This window comes from Rhineura floridana, chromosome 9 (genome assembly GCF_030035675.1).
Source record: "Rhineura floridana isolate rRhiFlo1 chromosome 9, rRhiFlo1.hap2, whole genome shotgun sequence".
Lineage (NCBI taxonomy): Eukaryota > Metazoa > Chordata > Lepidosauria > Squamata > Rhineuridae > Rhineura > Rhineura floridana.
Genome location: NC_084488.1, coordinates 109408074 through 109425924, shown reverse-complemented (window position 1 = coordinate 109425924; position 17851 = coordinate 109408074). Strand labels below are relative to the sequence as shown.

Here is a 17851-nt window from a genome sequence, read left to right as displayed (position 1 = left end):
ACACCTCTGGGTCCCAGGCCACCTCTTGAAGATCACTGACTTAGGCTGTGTTTGCCAAACCAGGGAGTCCCTGTGCAAGATATGAGCATCCCCATGGATACTTCTTCAGACTATATGTGTGTAGCATGGGGCAAACAACTGAGAGACAAATGCCATGATCTTTCTGGGTCCACACTTTGGACCAGAGCTTGGAAAGTTCCTTTTAAAAAGCAACTAATTCTAGTTCAAGTTCAACATGTCCAAAAAGGAACTAATTCCAGTTCACATTTGTCCTTTTACAAAACAAACTAGTTCACTTCACAGTTCAATCAGAGTTCATCCAAATGTTCTTTGGCCATTTCCCCCCAGTATTCAGACTGTTACAAGCTGCTGTGATGAAGGATAAAATATACTTAAGAAGACTAAGAAAGCATTAAAACACACACACAGGGGAATGTCACTTGCTTAATTTATTTTCCCCAACAAATATAATCTTTAAGCTTAAAGCCCAAAGAGTAAAAACAAAACAAAGCATGTAAGAAGATGAACTTGAAGATGAACTAGGAATCCTTCAAAGTTCCATGCCCCACAGCAACTCAATTCACTTAATTCACTTTGCAATTATTGGAACAACTTTCAGGTGTAGTTAAGAGATTTCCAGACATTAACTTAGTGAATGTCATTAAATGAAACTAGTTCATTCCAAGCACCACTTTGGGCCTCATCCTACTGCTTCTAGCTTCCCCTGTGGGGCATGGGGGTTGGAGAGGAGGCTGGCCCCCTTTCTGGCTGCACATTGTCTGATCTACACAGGCAAGGAAAAAGAGGGCCCAGCACAACACTAGGTTCGATTTAGAATGTTTGGTATCTAGCTGTAAACAGTCATTAACCAGATAGCTGTCCCAGAGGAGCCTGTTTATAGAATTAAAGTCTTCCTCTCTTTCTCTTCTGTGGTTTTTTTCTTTTTTTAAAATTTGCAGGGAGAATGAAAACAAACCAAAACAACCAAAGGCACAGGCCTGAGAATAAGTGCTTGAACTCAAAGCAGATCACATCTTGCTGCCAAACTACACACGAAGAGGAGAAAGGCTATTTATCCTTTAGGACCAGGCAGCAATTTAGCTGTCTAGAAAAACAGCAGCTCCGCACACGGAAAACAAAAAAGAATCAGCCCAGCCGTCTGAAGCTCGAGTCAGCCCTTAACCCTTTCCAGCACAGGCCACAGTGATGAGATGTGTTCCAAGAACAAACTGTGTTGGGGTGTGCGTGTGTGTGTGTGTGTGTATTTCCCCCCCAATTAACTCTATTTGCTGTAATGGTGAAATAATTTATATCGGTGGTTCCCAAACTTTGAAACTGCTGATGGTCTTGGCGGATCACTTAATATTTTTTCTGTCTGTTGTAGCAATTGTAATGCATTCTGCTAGATGCTGTGTGGTTATAACGGTATTTCTATTGCTTCCTTTATTTCTTATATTGTATTTTATTGCATTACAACTTGCATTCCATAGAATTCAAATTATAATACAATAAAATACAATATAAGAAATAAAATGAGCAACAGAAATACAATTAACAATCCATATGGATACTTAATGTGGTCATCAGGGGTGTAGTCATCCATGGTCCTGGGGGGACCTTTACTTTTTTGGGAGCATGGTTCCAGCAGGGTCCCTATGTCTCCAGCATCCTATGAGCCAATCAGCATGAAAGGAGGTGAGTCAACCACTGAGAAGACTCTTTTCAATAGCTAACACCCTCCCCTTTCTTGCTTATTGGCTCCAAGGGTCATCTATTGTTGTGTAAGAAGGCATTAACAAGGATCTCATTCTCAACTCAGCAGCAAAAAAGGGCGGAGGAGTGTGGCTGTGGCTGTGACTATTATGAAGGGGCCCTGTACTTCTGCATATGCCACTAAAATACCAGTGGTCATGCTGTGGACCACCTGAACGAAGCCTACAGACTACTGGTGGTCCACAGACCATAGTTTGGGAACCCGTGTCTTACATAATATTCTGGGGCATATGGCTGATTCAACTTTAGTAGAGCTCTGAGCCCACTGAACAAAGGCTGGCATGATAAGTCTTGTAATAGTATATACTATGTAAGTGGTACAATTACAAATGTGGTGCCACCACCGAGACATGTCTGCTCCACAGGCAATACCCACTGGTGGGACCACGCACAGGACCTTCCCTGCTGAACTTAAAGCACAGGGTCAGTTGAGATTGGAGAGGCATCCTTTTAAGTATTTGGATCCAAAGCTGTTTATACGCAGCACCATTAGGCAGCCAGTACAGTGCTTTAAGGATTGGAGATATACAATCATGCCTCACTGCTCCATTTCACAGCTGGGCAGCCACATTCTGCACCACCGGAAGCTTCCGGACCATCTTCAAGGGAAGCCCCACAGAGAGTGCATTGCAGTAGTCCAATTGTGAGGCTATCAGGATAGAACTGAAGCCAGACAGTCCTGGTCCAGGAATATCCATAGCTGGTGGACCAGCTGCAGTTGAGCATAGGCACTCCGGTGACCAGCAGATGCTTTTGAAGACCTTTGCTTGCACCTGCAGGGCTGACACCATCGCCAATCTGGAGTTCACCTGGCCTTGCCACCACTGCCTTACCTCATCCCTGTGCTGACAAGTGCACGTCCTCTGCCACATTGCTCCCAAGCCACTGCTGCTAGCAACAGCTTTTAATCAAGGGGTTAAAAATGGAAAAATGGACTACCTTCAAGGATCCCAATTTATGGCGACCCTATGAATAGGGTTTTCATGGTAAGCGGTATTCAGAGGGGGATTACCATTGCCTTCCTCTGAGGCTGAGAGGCAGTGACCGGCACAAGGTCACCCAGTAAGCTTCATGGCTGTGTGGGGATTCGAACCCTGGTCTCCCAGGTTGTAGTCCAACACTCTAACCACTATAGCACATGGTACCCAAAAGCAAAATCCCTGTGTGTGTGTGAGTACAACCCAGATTGGGACCTTTGCCCTCCACTATGGTCTCAGTCCAGATCCCACACCTGTAATTTGCACTGGAAAAAAATCTCTGATTTCTACAGTGGGAGCATCCCCTACCCCATGCAAATTGTAGGCACAGATGACAAGGGGTTAAAGCCCATCTGCCCCTTAAGCTAGGGACTGCTGCCCCACATACACACTGGCAATATGTGTAATAAAAATACAACCCTGCACTTACTGCTAACGTAACATGCAGTTTGGCCCTTAGATGCACAAATGTGCAGTGGTGGCCAATGTGGTACCCTCCATTTGTGGGCTGAATGAGGGCCAATGAACTGAATTGGAATCTTAGCAAGATGGAGGTGCACTGGGTTGGTGATTCCGGACTTTGAATAATTGGTCAATTGCCTGTTTTGGATGGGGCCATACTCCCTCTGAAAGGGCAGTCTGGGGATGCTCCTGGATCCATCTTTGTCGCTAGAGGCCCAGGTGACCTCAGTGGCTAGGGGTGCCTTTTTCCAACTTCAGCTGGTAAGACAGCTGCGGCCATTTCTGGACTGGGCTAGCATGACCACTGTTGTCCACACACTGGTAACCTCCCAGCTGGATTACTGTAATGAGCTGTATGTGGGGCTGCCCTTGAGGGTGGTGAGGAAACTGCAGCTCGTGCAAAATGCTGCAGTGAGACTGCTCACTGGGGCAGGGTATTGCCAACATGTTACCCTGCTGATGAAAGAATTGCACTGGCTACCTATTAGCTACAGGGCCAAGTTCAAGGTTCTAGTTTTGGTGTACAAAACCCTACACAGCTTGGGACCAGGACACCTGAAAGACCGTCTTATCCCTTATATACCCAGCTGATCACTGCGCTCTGCAGGCGAGGGCCTCCTGCAGGTACCATCTTATCAGGAGGTCCACTCCACACAACATAGGAAGCGGACTTTAGTGTAGTTGCACCTACCCTTTGGAATTCCCTCCCCTTAAATATTAGACAGGCACCATCTCTGTTATCTTTTTGGTGCCTACTGAAGACCTTCCTCTTTCAACAAGCCTTTTAAGTAGAGACCTTATCCTAGTCTGTGTCTGTATTAGAATTGCTTTTTAAGACATTTTTAAAGCTTTTTTTTTTAAAAAAAGATGTTATTAAAGATGTTTTGTTTTAATACATTTTTAAGATGTTTAAGAGTGTTTTTAGTGTTTTTGTTTGCCACTCTGGACTCCTACTGGGAGGAAGGGCTAGATATAAATTGAATAAATAACAACAACAACAAGCAACAACATACGTTACTGGATTACAAGTCCCATCATCCCTAACCATTGGTTATACCGGCTGGGGTGGATAATAGATATCCAAAAACATCTGGAGGGTATCACATTGGCTAAGCCCATTCTAGGAGGTGGCTGCCCTTTAAAGTGGTTTTACAATCTGAGGACAGACATATTTCCCCCCTATAAATAAAAACTGAAGTTACTGTTAGAAATATTTTAAAATGTATTTCTCCCTAGGGACTGATACAAGCTTTAACATTTAAATTATGTTAGGCATGCTTGAAATTCACATGATTCTAAAGGAGTGTCTGTTTGGAAATTGGTAAATGCAGGGTATGCTTCTATATTTATCTTGTTCCATGCTCTCCTTTTAACCAAGGGGTGGGAAGATTTGAACAGCCTTTACAGGGTAAGTAAAGGTGGCAGTTTATTTGCAGTTGAGCAGGCTTCATATTGTGGAAGCAGAAGCAAGCCCCCAGGGTAAGCCGCTGTAGTTGCACAGGACATCAGCTCCTTGAAATACTAAACCAGCTTTCTGCCAGCCATATCTCAAACCATAACTTCTCTAGCAGGCGAAAATGGTGAGTGTAACTGCCTTTATGGGATGTCAGAAAATTCCAACAGAAATGGAAACAGGAGCGGAAATTGCCGAGGTTCCCTTATTCATCCCATTTCCAGAACTCGAATCAATCCAGCAAATACAATTGGTATTTGCTGCTGTCGTTGTCAGTCCACAAACAATATGTATTTGATGAGTTCCCACCCCCCACATGCGTTGTGTTTCCTTTGCAATGAAATGAATGGTGTTGAATAATGTAATAATGTAACATAATCAATTACACAGTTAATTACATAAAATTCCGCTCCAGTGGACAGTGAGATGAATGATGTAGTTTTGTTAGAAGCTGATCTGCAGTGGAATGGAAACAGGATATTGTTGTTGTTGTTATTGTTGTTTAATACTAATAATGATGATGATAATAGTAATTATAATAATAATAATAAAACAACTTATATCCTGCACCTCCCAAATGAGTCCAGGTTGGGAATGATATCAGTAATAGAAAAACAATTAAAACCAAAATAAAGACATATGTAAAACATTTTAAATATGCATGCAACAAACACGGGTCGGAATGGAAATCAATGCCTGCTTACATCTCTAACTGCCTTTAAGTGCATTGCCTGACTTCATGTTTACAGCATGTCTCACCACACCAAAATCTAGCTCACTGTGCGGACGCAGCACCACTCCCACGTGGAACAAACTTGCTCCTAAAAATTCCCAGTGAACTTTAGGTTCACCTGATAATCTCTGAGTATTCCAACAGTTGCCGAATATTTGCCATCCAATATTTGATATCAAGATTTGACCGTATTTGGTGGCTGACATGCAGTGGAGTTTCTTATTCGATAGCTGACATATTTGCCACAGAGAGAGAGAGACTTTGCCCACTTCTTGGCTCTGCTTTGCCCATCATTCGCTCTGGCCCTGGTTGACTTCTGCCCATGGTTCCTCCAGAGGGGGAGAGAGAAAGTTCCCTACTGCTGGGCTAAAGCGATAGCCAGTGGTTTTATCTGAGGGAAGGAAATGAAAGAGCAACATATCGTAACCTGACTGTGTGGGACTTGAAAAGCCTCCTCTGTTGCTTATTTTCTCTGAAAGATTCCATTGTTATTATAATGCACATTCTGTGGTGGTCGAAAAAGGAGCCAGGAGCTCTGCAGATGTCTTTTCCCTGTGACCCTTCCAGGCACTTCAGAGCTCAACTTCCCAGATTGAGTCACATTTTCTTACCAACCGCTTCCTATGTATTGTAATTGGAATCAAGAACGTCAGTGGCCCCTGGATGACTTTTACACCTTCTTGTTGCATCTGGTCTGAGGATATGGAGCTAACTCATTCAGAGCCATCTCGGTCCATGCAGAATGAAGTAAAGGAAGTTCTTTCCCAAAAAGGAAATTGGCGTTTATTTAAACCTGTATCTTTACAAGCTCCTCATACTTGAGGCACAGTCCCTTTTTGCAGGCAAAAATGGTTTCATATGCAGAACGTGTACAAAGTTTAGAACTGCCCGCTTCCTAATGATTCTGGATGTATGGTGTGCCTCTTGATTAGAAGGAGGCAATCTCAAAACAGCAACTCATGCAGAGATACAACATGCAGCCCCCAACAAGGGCAGGGAGACTACTTGTTGAACCTAGATCCTCCAGTCGCATCTCATGCAGAACTGGGGCAGAATCACCTACCCACAGTGGAAGCTGATTGGAAGGAGGGCAAGCCCAGAACAGTGATTCACACAGAAATGCACCAGGCAGCCTCCACTGGGAGTGGGTAATTCTGTTACATCTCTTTGCCAGGAGGGATTGAAGGGGTGTGATAAGATTAATGTAGAGACACACCAACAGTTACCTGGTCCTGGCATATTAGAAGGACTCAAGCCCTGAGCAATGATTCCCACAGAGATGCAATAGGCATCCTCCTCTGTGGGTGGGTACTTTGTTTTGCTCCACAGCGCGTTTGAGAATTACTTCTTTAGATCAATGTCATCTAGTTATACTTTATTCCACTGAGTGCGTGTGGAAAGTGCAATAGCTCAGTGGTAGAGCATATACTTTACATTCAGAAGGTCCCAAGTTCAAGCCCCAGCATCTCCAGGTTAAATGGTTGGGTAGCTGCCAGTCAGAGTATACACTACTCAGCTAGATGGACTGATCGTATTACTCTGTATAAGGCAACTTCGTATGTCGATAGAGTGTGATATTTAGTTTCACCTAGGCCTCCTATCTGCTCAAGGTTGACAAATGTTATTTTATAATGGAGCATCCTTGCTTCAAACCTTCTCAATCTCACCTGAACTCTGAAACATGGATGGAGAGCCTGTGACCCTCTGTCATGCCTCCGCTAGAGGAGTCCTCTTTGAAGGAGGACCTGGTGTCTCCCAAGGACAGAGAAACTGGTGGTATCAGTGAAGCAGAACCAAGGCCATCTGTCATGATGGTCCCCCGCTTCCACTGCTTCCTATAGAGGGCCCAAACTCAGAAACAGAGACTTGCCTCCAAGCCAAGAGGGCACTGGCTCAGAGCACCGGCAGCTGCCAGATACCAGAGTGCTCGTTTGAGGACCAAGGTCTCCTTAGAAGTAATGGGCTACTCATGAGGAATGCTGCTTGTCATGCATAGACAACCTATGTGGTTAAACCCAGATGACTGAGAGCTATGCTGGAGGTGGGGCTCAAGAGGATCCTGGACAGTGGCGGCTGGTGGCTTCAAGTCAGTGGGGCAACGGAATCCTCTTTTTTTGCTCAAACAGGTTATTCCTATGGGATACGAAGTCAGAATGATCTTCAGTTTTTACAACTGTTAAAATATTAAAACAGTTGCACAGCAAAGGGCGCTAAACTGTGAGCCGATAAATAGGGCAAACTATAACATCCAAAACAGAAACGTAAACACAAAATCAGTTTATTCACACTTCCCATCTGAATGTTAAGTTGTGTTTTCAAAAGCTGCAGCTAATCTTACAGTTGCATGATTCATAGAGGCAAAACGCTCCACTGGCACTTTACACAGTGAAGCAAATACATTCTTGGCCAATGTAAGGCTAGCATGAAAGCCATAATAAACTCATCTCATTTGGAGACCCTCCTTGGCAACAATGTAACAGCAGCCACTGGCCCTGGGCCATAGCTCAGTGGTAGAGTGGTTTTGCATGCAGAAGGTCCCAGGTTTAGTCATCAGCATTTCCAGGTAGGACTGGGAGGAAACCCTGTCTGGAATCAAGGTAGCTGCTGCCAGTCATTGTAGACAATATTGAGCTAGATGGACCAAAGGTCCGAATCAGTATAAGGCAGGTTCCTATGTTCCATAGCTGCCCTGACATGCACTTGCATTATGGCACAGGATCACCGCACAAGCCATCTTCTGCAAGATGTGCCACAAACTACTGACTTCAGCTCACTATGCCCATGCAGAGCTTGGAAAAGTTACTTTTTTAAACTACTACTCCCATCAGCCCCAGCCAGCATGCCACTGGATTGGGCTGATGGGAGTTGTAGTTCAAAAAAGTAACTTTTTCAAGCTCTGGTCTGTATATCTGCTGATCTCTACCTCTTATAGCAAGCTCCATAACTGCAGCCTCTCAAGAACCGCAGACTACTGCCCATGTGGTAGACCGTGCAACTGCAGCCTCTCTGGAAAGCACATTCTGGCTTTGGTTCGATTCTGCCCTCCCAGGCTGGCCATTGGCTCCTCCTCAGGAGGAAGAAGTACAAAGATAATTCCTGTCTCACTGCTTCCTTGCTTGAGCAATAATGTTGAAGCCTTTATAAGGCCACATATCCTATAAAATACCACCTGCCCCACCAAATACACTTCTTTGGTAGAGTGGCTGCTCTCCCTGCCGTTCCTGTTTTGCAGTGGATGGTGATGCAAATGATGGCAAAAACAATATTCTAGGGTTGCCAGGTCCATGGCCTGAGACTGATCCTGTATCTTTAGGAGAAGAGAAAGTCAGCCAAGTGCAGGTGTTCTTGCAACACTGTAATGGGAAAAACCACAAGGTGGAATTCTCCCTTCTCCCTGAATAACTTTTAAAGATACAGAAGACATTTTGGTTGCCAGGCCTGGCCTCCAAGAGGTCTTCTGTATCTTTAAAAGTTGTGCAGGTGGAAGGGAGAATTCCACCTTGTGGTTTTTCCCATTACAGAGTTGCAAGAACACCTGCACTTGGCTGACTTTCTCTTCTCCTAAAGATACAGGATCAGTCTCAGGCCATGGACCTGGCAATCTTCAAGGACTCAGTGCAATGTGCAGAGATGTAATCTAAGCAGAGTATCATTTTATTAAATCACTTTAGTGACAAACTACGGCCATACTACCCTGAACATACCTGATCTCGTCCGATCTCATAAGCTAAGCAGGGTCAGGCCTGGTTAGTACTTGGATGGGAGATGGCCTGGGAATACCGGGTGCCGTAGGCTTAGAGGAAGGCAATGGTGAACCACATCTGAATACCTCTTACCATGAAAACCCTAAGAATACTAAGAATATATCAAAAAATATTTATAGGGTTGCCCTAAGTCGTAATTGACTTGAAGGCATAGAACAACAACAAAGTGACAAACAAGGACTTTTGTTCACTATTTTGAGACAATGGTTTCACTTATCAAGCAAATTCAGCGCTTGAAGGAGCAGAGAATCTCTTGAACCACCGATCATTGTGTCATCTACATTCCATGTCTCTGGGAGGTCTTCGCATTAGCTCTGTTGTTGGGGCCATCAACTTCATCCTTGTCTTTATCTTTTCTTCTCATTATGCCAGAAACAATATTTCCTTCCATTCCTCAATTCTGGCACCAACTTGCCTTCTGTCCTGATAAACCCACAGCCTAAAGCCACTTGCCAGAAAACTGTGGCAACAGAATATAGAATGAGGTAGCCAATCTCTTTGCACCCGGGTAGGGCTGTTGCTACAGATTCAAAGGGCAAGAGCAATTAGGTTTCCACCTATTCACTTGGGAGAATATGCCATGCTGTGTAACAGATCGTGATGTCAGAGCTTGGAAAAGTTACTTTTTTGAACTACAACTCCCATTAGCCCAATCCAGTGGCCATGCTGGCTGGGGCTGATGGGAGTTGTAGTTCAAAAAGTAACTTTTCCAAGCTCTGGTGATGCTATCCAGTTTTCTCATCATTGCCTTTCCCAGTATTGCTTTTTTTTATCATTTCCAACCCTACTTGGAACATGCCCAATGCCCTCCTAACTCTTTCTCTTCTGGGCCAAATCAGGCAATACATATTCTGATCTTGATGTGAGAGCATTCCTTCCTTCTCCACTCACTTGGTGCGCCTGTCCTGCCTGTATTCAGCACCCACCAAATGTCCATGGATGGTGTCCCTTTTGAATAGGAAGTAGGTGCATAGCATTTATTGTGCATAGGCCTAGATCATGTAGCCGATTCCTGGATTTTATATGGCACATAAACTGCATGGTTTGGGCCCATGCATGTATGCCCTGTTTGAAGATGTGGACATCCGGTGGCATTGGAGGTGGAACAGGTATGCTGGATGTACTGGCAGGGAAGGACCAAGTACACCATTCAATCAGATCCTTTCATCCTCTTGCCTCAAGGCATTCTGATATATTGAGAGAGAGAGAAAGAGAGAGAGAGAGAGAGGCTTTATCACTACTTGATCCTTCTCTGCTGTGAAGCAGGACTTTCAGGAAACTAGAAATCCAGCAGGATAGGAATGTAGAAGTACACATCTCAGGTCTAGGAGACCCCTATTCCCCTCACAGAACTACAGGTCCCAGAGTTCCCCAGAAAAAGGGATTGATTGTTAAACCACTCTGGAAACTGTAGCTCTGTGAAGGGAATAGGAGTCTCCTAACAACTGTCAGGGATGTAGTCATGCAGGGTCCCATGTGTGTGTGTCTTAGACGTTTTACTTTTTTGGGAGCAGGGTCCCAGCAGGGTCCCCATGTCTCCAGAACTCTACAAGTCAATCAGCATGAAAGGGAGTGTGTTAGCCACTGAGAAGAGTCTTCTAACATGCTTCTTTCCTGCTGATTGGAGCCAATCCAAGTGAAAGGTGGCAAGTCAACCAAGAGAAGACTCTTCTCAGTGCCAGCACTCTCCTCTTTCATGCTTATTGGTTCCTAGGCATTAACAAGGATCACATTCTCAACCCCACAGTAAAAAAAAGTGGGGAGGAGGCATGGCTGTGATCCACATGAAGGGACCCTGTACTTTGAATTTCCCACTACATTACTGCTCAGCACCCTTAACAGACTACAGTTCTCAGGATTCTTTGGAGGAAGCTTCGACTGTTTAAAGTGCTATGATACTGCTTTAAATGTATGGTGCAAATGGAGCCTTTGATATCCTCCTCTGGACACTGAACTCCAGTGCGCAGCGCTGGGCACAGTACTCCAGGTGAGATCTGACTATAGCAGAATATTTTACATTTTTGTGTTTGACCTCCTTGTGGTTTTCCACCCTCATTCCTACTTTATAATCCTGCAGGAAGGCAAATCACTGGCTGTTCCCAGGACTTTTTAAGGCCACCATCTTCACCCTCCAGGAGACTCGGTTTCTGAAAGTTTCCTCTCATTTATTTCTGTGGCAGCTTGTGCAGATGTAAAAGTATAAGGCCTGCAATGGCAGAAGTAAGCAGAGTTATCATAGATATAGTTTCATCTGCGCGCTCTCTCTCTTTCTCTCTCTCTCATTAAAGAAAACGTTTTTTGTTGCTTTGACTATAGGGTAAGTTATTAATCTTAATAAAAAGATCAGTCAGACAGTTCACAAAATGAGCAAATGAGTGAAGGCCACACGTGTGAAATTTCAACATTAGTTGAATTTCTGGTTGTAGTCCTATTATTGTTATTGTTATTGTTGTTGTTGTTGTTGTTGTTATTGTTATTACATTTATATACTGCCCCATAGCCAAAGCTCTCTGGGCGGTTTACAAAAATTAAGAACATTAAAAACAAATATATAATTTTAAAACCATATAAAGTTTAAAAACCATAAAGCACAGATAAACAAGGTAAAAGACCTGGGGTCAGAGCTCAGCACTTGCTGTTAGAATGTTAGAACGCCTGGGAGAAAAAGAAAGTCTTGATCTGGCACCGAAAAGATAACAATGTTGGCGCCAGGCAAACTTCATCGGGGAGATCATTCCATAATTTGGGGGCCACCACTGAAAAGGCCCTCTCCCTTATTGCCATCCTCCGAGCTTCCCTTGGAGTTGGCACCTGGAGGAGGACCTTAGATGTTGAGCGTAGTGTGTGGGTGGGTTCGTGTCAGGAGAGGCGTTTCATCAGGTATTGTGGTCCCAAGCTGTGTAAGGCTTCATAGGTTAAAACCAGCACCTTGAATCAGGCTTGGAAACATATCGGCAGCCAATGCAAGCGGGCCACAATCGGTTGTCCTATGTACGTTTATCCAAGAGGAAATCCCACTGAATTCAGTGGAACTTACTTCCAAGTAAACATCTACAGATCAGAGTGATAGATATTCAAAGGCCATATGCTCTAGACATGGTTGAGCCTGCACACTTTTCTTTTTAGAAAATATTACGTACTAGTAGGTAGAGAATATTGTGTTCAATTCCAACTGCAAGGGAGACCTGCAGGGTATATATTGAAAGGATGCTTAATTAAAAAGAAAAGCCTATTTTCTGTCAGCCTAGAATTTCACAAAAGTTATTAGAAACCTTCTACCTTCATTTGAAACCTTGAACAATTTTTATGGGGGCAGGTTTAGGGGATTTTATTTTATATTTATTGGCTGACCTTAAAATATAATGAAGTGGAGGCCATTTTAAATGGAAACACAAGACATAACTATATAGAAGTATGACCTGGTGCCACAATTATTAGTAGGAGCAGATCCCCTGGCTGAACTATAACGTTAGGTCAAAGAGCTGGGGGTCAAATGATTGCAGCAGACCATTTTCTCTCTTGGGGCTTGGTGCACCTAGGGATGGATGGTTCAGTCTTTGCCAGTATGGTTCAGTGGTTAGAGTGTTGGGCCAGGACCTGGGAATCCAGGGTTCAAATCCCCACTCAGCCATGATGTTCACTAGGTGACCTTGGGCTGGTTGCTTTCAGCCTAAACTACCTCACAAGGGGATAAAATGTACCACCTTGAGAAAGGCAAAATATAAATGTTGTTGTATCAATCAGTCAATTACTGGTCTGTGACAGTTTGTCATGTGCTCATTCATAAGTCTGTTTCATCTTATTTTTGTATCAATCTGCATTTTTTTTAAAAAAAAATGCCCACAAAAAAAGTCACGTCTTTTAAGCATACTTTTCCCCAGCACAAAATATATTATTTATTTATTTAATTTAATTTATATACCGCCCTAAGCCGAAAAGGCTCTCTGGGCAGTGTACATAATATACTTTTCTGATTGCATTTTTTTTGCATACAAACACTTTTTTTGCATACTTGTTTTTACATATTTATTGGTACACTTCTTGAGCATGGAACTGTATTGCAAAATCTGGAGAAGAGTGAAAACTGAAAGATAATCAGCATGTTAGTCTGGGAAGTGCAAATCAAGTTGTGTTGCTTAGAACTGCAAACTGAGCTAAATCCTCAGGCATTCCTAGGTACCCCACAAAGGCCTTTTTGGTAAAACAAAGGGCTTCCCATGCTTATCGTTAATAACACCAAAAACATCTTAAAAAGCAAGATGACCATCAAGAAAAATCTGATTTGTTCTGAACCGATACCAAATTTCCATACCTTGCACTAGAACCTCTCTTGGATATCAGGACAAAGAGGACATCAGACATGTACAAAAGCTCATGAGCTTGAAGGCCAGAAACTTAAATATGAACATATAAAGTTGCCTTTTACACAGCCAGACTTATTTAGGCTGGTGTTGTTTACCCTCCTTCACCATCATCTGCTAGCGACCTAAACTGAGGACTTTGTGCAAAGTATGTGCTATGTCTATGAGATTTTAATCAACTTCCATCCTTTCAGTAGCTTCCTTTACAATACAAAATCCTGAAGAATAATGATGGTATTGAACCTCACAATGGCCTCCTTGCAGTATGTTGTTAATATTCCCATTTCACAGATTTTGGGCTGAGGCCGAGAGAACCCATGCAATTTCCCTAAGGGAGTCCAGTGAATCTCATACCTAAGAACTCAGAGCTGAAAGCTGAATTCTCAGAAGGCTAATCCTTCACCCATTACCAAGTACTGCAGTTGGAATTAATCTCAGAATATACCCCGTGCTGCCTTCCAAAGCCAAAAGTTCCTCCTCAGCTGCCTGGCGCCTTGAGCCAGATTATTCAGAGACACCTGTCCAGCGCAAACTGGTAGCTTAATCACCCATCTGGTTAAAATAATCTCTGGCTCTTCTAATTTGAATATTCATCCAGCATCAGCTCACAGCTATTCTCGTAGCCTCCTCCGCTAAGGAACTTCCTCCAAATAAAAGGTTATTACAGATGGAGTAATCCCATTTTCCTCTTTTTAATAAGCCAGATGCACTGTCAGCCTTAATACTCCTGACATAAGGCGAGCCGCATTATTGCAGTGAAGAACAAAGAAAGCAAGATAAAATGTTCTTTGATTTCAGTTATATAGTGTGTTCTAAAGGGAAATATAGTACACTGTAATATTTTGAGAACAGCCTTTGCTAAAAATCATCATACTCCCACACTAATTTTGCCAACAAGGCCCTGCTTTGGCTCAAACACCAAATCTGTCTGAAGCTGTCCTGCTTTGGTTCTTGATTTGGGTTTCACCCAAATCTTTTGCCCACATCTACCGCGGCATCCTCCCAGTTACTAGGTAGCCACTTCAAGCTTCTCCACTGACCCTCTGCCTATCTTCCTAGTTTTTCCCCTGACCACCCTGTGATAAGGGATGGGGTAGAAATTCAGTTTTGTTTGCATTTTAATGAGGAACTACCTAACTCTAACAAAAACACAAACTGAAACACAGCTACCCTTCAAACTCCGCACTTGATGCAGTTCTCCAACCAAGAAATGTGTACAAAAATGCATATATTAGGTAAAAGTGTACATAAAAAGGCATCGGTGTCTCTGTGAAAATAACATTGAGAAAGCATTACATTAGCAGAAAGTGCTTGCAAAAATGTGCATATCCGTTAAAAGTCCATACAAATATTAGAAGAAATCAGCATTAAATTGTTGCCAAGTTTTCATAAGGATTTGGGGTGTGTGAATTTATTTCACAGGCTGCTACAAAAGTGTGGAGAATTGAAGTTAAGATTGGAAAAATGAGGAACTGAGAGAAGTCAAAACAGACAGATTCGCCAATCCCTACCTGTGATGTTGATGCTAATGGATGCTTGTCTGCCAAGCAGCCAGACAATGAATCATATCTCACCTTCTAACACTGGACTAAAGCCAGTTTTGCTGGACAATGTGAACAGGCCTGGCACCAGTGGTCAGCCAGGTTGGGCACTAGCCGAAGGCTGCTGCAGCCCAGAAGGGCCCCTGAGAGGCCCCTCTTTAGGCTGGGAGGGGGGAACTCCCACTCCTCGATCCACACCAGCGTTGGGTTGCGGGGCCCAGCAACTCAATGCTGCCACGGATTGCAAAGCAGGAGCTCCACGCACCCAGGAAACACCTCCTCCTGATGCAAGTGTCATGGGCTTAAATAGGCTCACCTGCCCCACCTACATCCCATGTCGCTGTGTTGATGGGCCCATTGCCATCTTGGATGATGGCAGGCATGCACGTTCAGTGTGCTAATGCACTGAATCAAGTTAGGTGGGTGGGCAGACCTCTTTAAGCCTGTGCCATCTGCAGCGGGAGGGGGTGTTGGGGAGCATGATGACACAGGCCCGGGGCAGGCTGACGTCCAAGGGCCCAGTGATGCCTGGCGCTGGCCCTGCATGTGAACACAAGAAGAGATGGAAAGGAGTGAGTAGGCTGCTCTGTTGTGAATCTGGTACAGCCAGTGCACTTGCTTCTGTTCTCTTGCAATATCTACACAACTTGTTTGTAAGTGAATGGATTATTAGAGACACTTTAACTCCCTTTGCTGATTCACCCATAAGGAACTTAGCTGCGAAGACGGCCTTAAACATCTCACTGGAAGGTGGAGTATGAAACCATCTTTTACACCAGCATTTAGTTTAAAAAAGAATGGGAGGGCAAAATCTAGTACAGTGGGGGTGACAGAGCTTGGAAAAGTTACTTTTTTGAACTACAACTCCCATCAGCTCCAGCCAGCATGGCGCTGGCTGGGGCTGATGGGAGTTGTAGTTCAAAAAAGTAACTTTTCCAAGCTCTGGGGGTGGAGGCATGACAAAGCCTAGCATGCTACTGCAGCACCCGCTGGATTATGGACTGAGGTGAGCAGAATCTGGATTTTACTGTCTTTGGACTGATGGAATGGGAAAATAGGAAGCTGCCTTCTACTGACTCAAACCATTGCTCCATCTAATTCAGAATTGTCTAGGCTGACAGTAGTGCTGGCTGGTGGCTCCATGTCAGTGGGGCAGTGGAATCCATTCTGGGTTTTAGTCATGCAGGGTCCCTTCACGTTAGTCACACAGCCATGCTCCCTTCTCAGATTAGAGAATAACCTGGCCAGGCTTGAATCCTGCTTTCTGCTTCTCTGTCACTGTCACCATTTGGTTGTCCTTTCTCACTGGCAGAGATTTTGCTTGAATTACCAAATTCAGTCTCTGCATGTTTATCTCCTGCTGCTACCAAACTGCTTGATGATGTCGATGGAATGCTATCATCGGGATTCACTGTCTCTTCTTCTGCAATTACAGAATTCTCCCTCTCCACAACTTGTCTTGGCTTTTGAAGTAGGAACTAATAAAGGCTCGCTTCCAGTTGACAGTCATTGGGACTTTTCTCAGTGGCCAACACACTCCCCTTTTATGCTGATTGGCTTGTCAGACGCTGGAGACACAGGCACCTTGCTGGGACCTGGCTCCCCAAAAAGTGCTGAAGCACCTTGGACAGCTCCTTGAAAGTTCAAACTAAAACCCGGAGCAGATTCCATTGCCCCACTGACATGGAGCCACCGGCCACCACTGACTGACAGACAGACAGCAGCTCTCTGGGGGTTCAGGCAGGGTTCTCTCCCAGCCCTACCTTTGGATTGAACTGGGACCTTTGGGGTGCAGAGCAGATGCTCTAACACTGAACTTTGACCTTTCTTCACTATGCCATTGCCTCGGCGAATGCTTTGTTATTGGTCTAAAGTGGGAAAACGCTAGCTGTTTGGCAACCATTGCCCTGCCTACTAAACCATTTGCATTTCTGTGGCTCAAGTTCTGTTGTCTTCTCTCTTCTTTCTCCATCTCACACTCTCCCTGCTGTTCCTTCATTCCTCAGCACATATCTGAGAGTCCAAATAATCATTAGCACAGAAAGTTCCCTTGCATCCACACGGCACCCTGCTGAAGCTAAACGGATAGCGTGCAAAATATTCTCTAAAGACCAAACATGTTTATACCATTATGACAAACTGTACATGCCCTTCTGCTCCTCCCCAGAACATACAGCTGTATTTTCTGCAAGTAAAGGAAGCTGGGTGACCAAGTGGTGGTTTCCTTTCCAACCAGGTTGCTCATTTGTCTTCCTGGGAAGGCAGCAAATCTGGTAGAGCCCAGTAAGCAATTTGTAGCTCATTGTTGCAAATCTGACATCATTTGCTTCCCCTGCAATGCTTCAGGGCCACATTCCCTTCCGGGCAACCTTCCAAGGGCCACATGGTGAGCGGGGCCAGAGGCAAAAGTGGGCAGAGCAACAAATGTAAATATTACTTTTGTACCGTTGCCTAGTTTCTAGACACACGCCCCTATATCCTCCATTCAGACCAGCCTTTCCCAACCAGTGTGCCTCCAGATGTTGTTGGACCACAACTCCCATCAGCATTGCCAATGGCTGAGGCTGATGGGAGTTGTGGTCCAACAACATCTGGAGGCACACCAGTTGGGAAAGGCTGATCCAGACAAACAAGAGGCATTATCAGAGTTAAGGACGTATTCCACCCAGGCAAGCAGTCATTTGCTTGGAGTTTCAACAGCTGTTTCTCTAAACAAAAAGTTGCTGGTCTGACTGGGATCACAATGGCTACAATGCCTACTCACCCAGCTAGGGTTGCCAGGTTCAT

The 17851-nt window shown here is 44.3% G+C and overlaps 1 pseudogene; it reads left to right on the top strand.

Annotated features, from left to right (window-relative positions):
• The first annotated feature begins 9074 nt into the window (after nt 1-9074).
• On the top strand, nt 9075-9193 carry LOC133364724 (5S ribosomal RNA; annotated as a pseudogene).
• The last annotated feature ends 8658 nt before the right edge of the window (nt 9194-17851 follow it).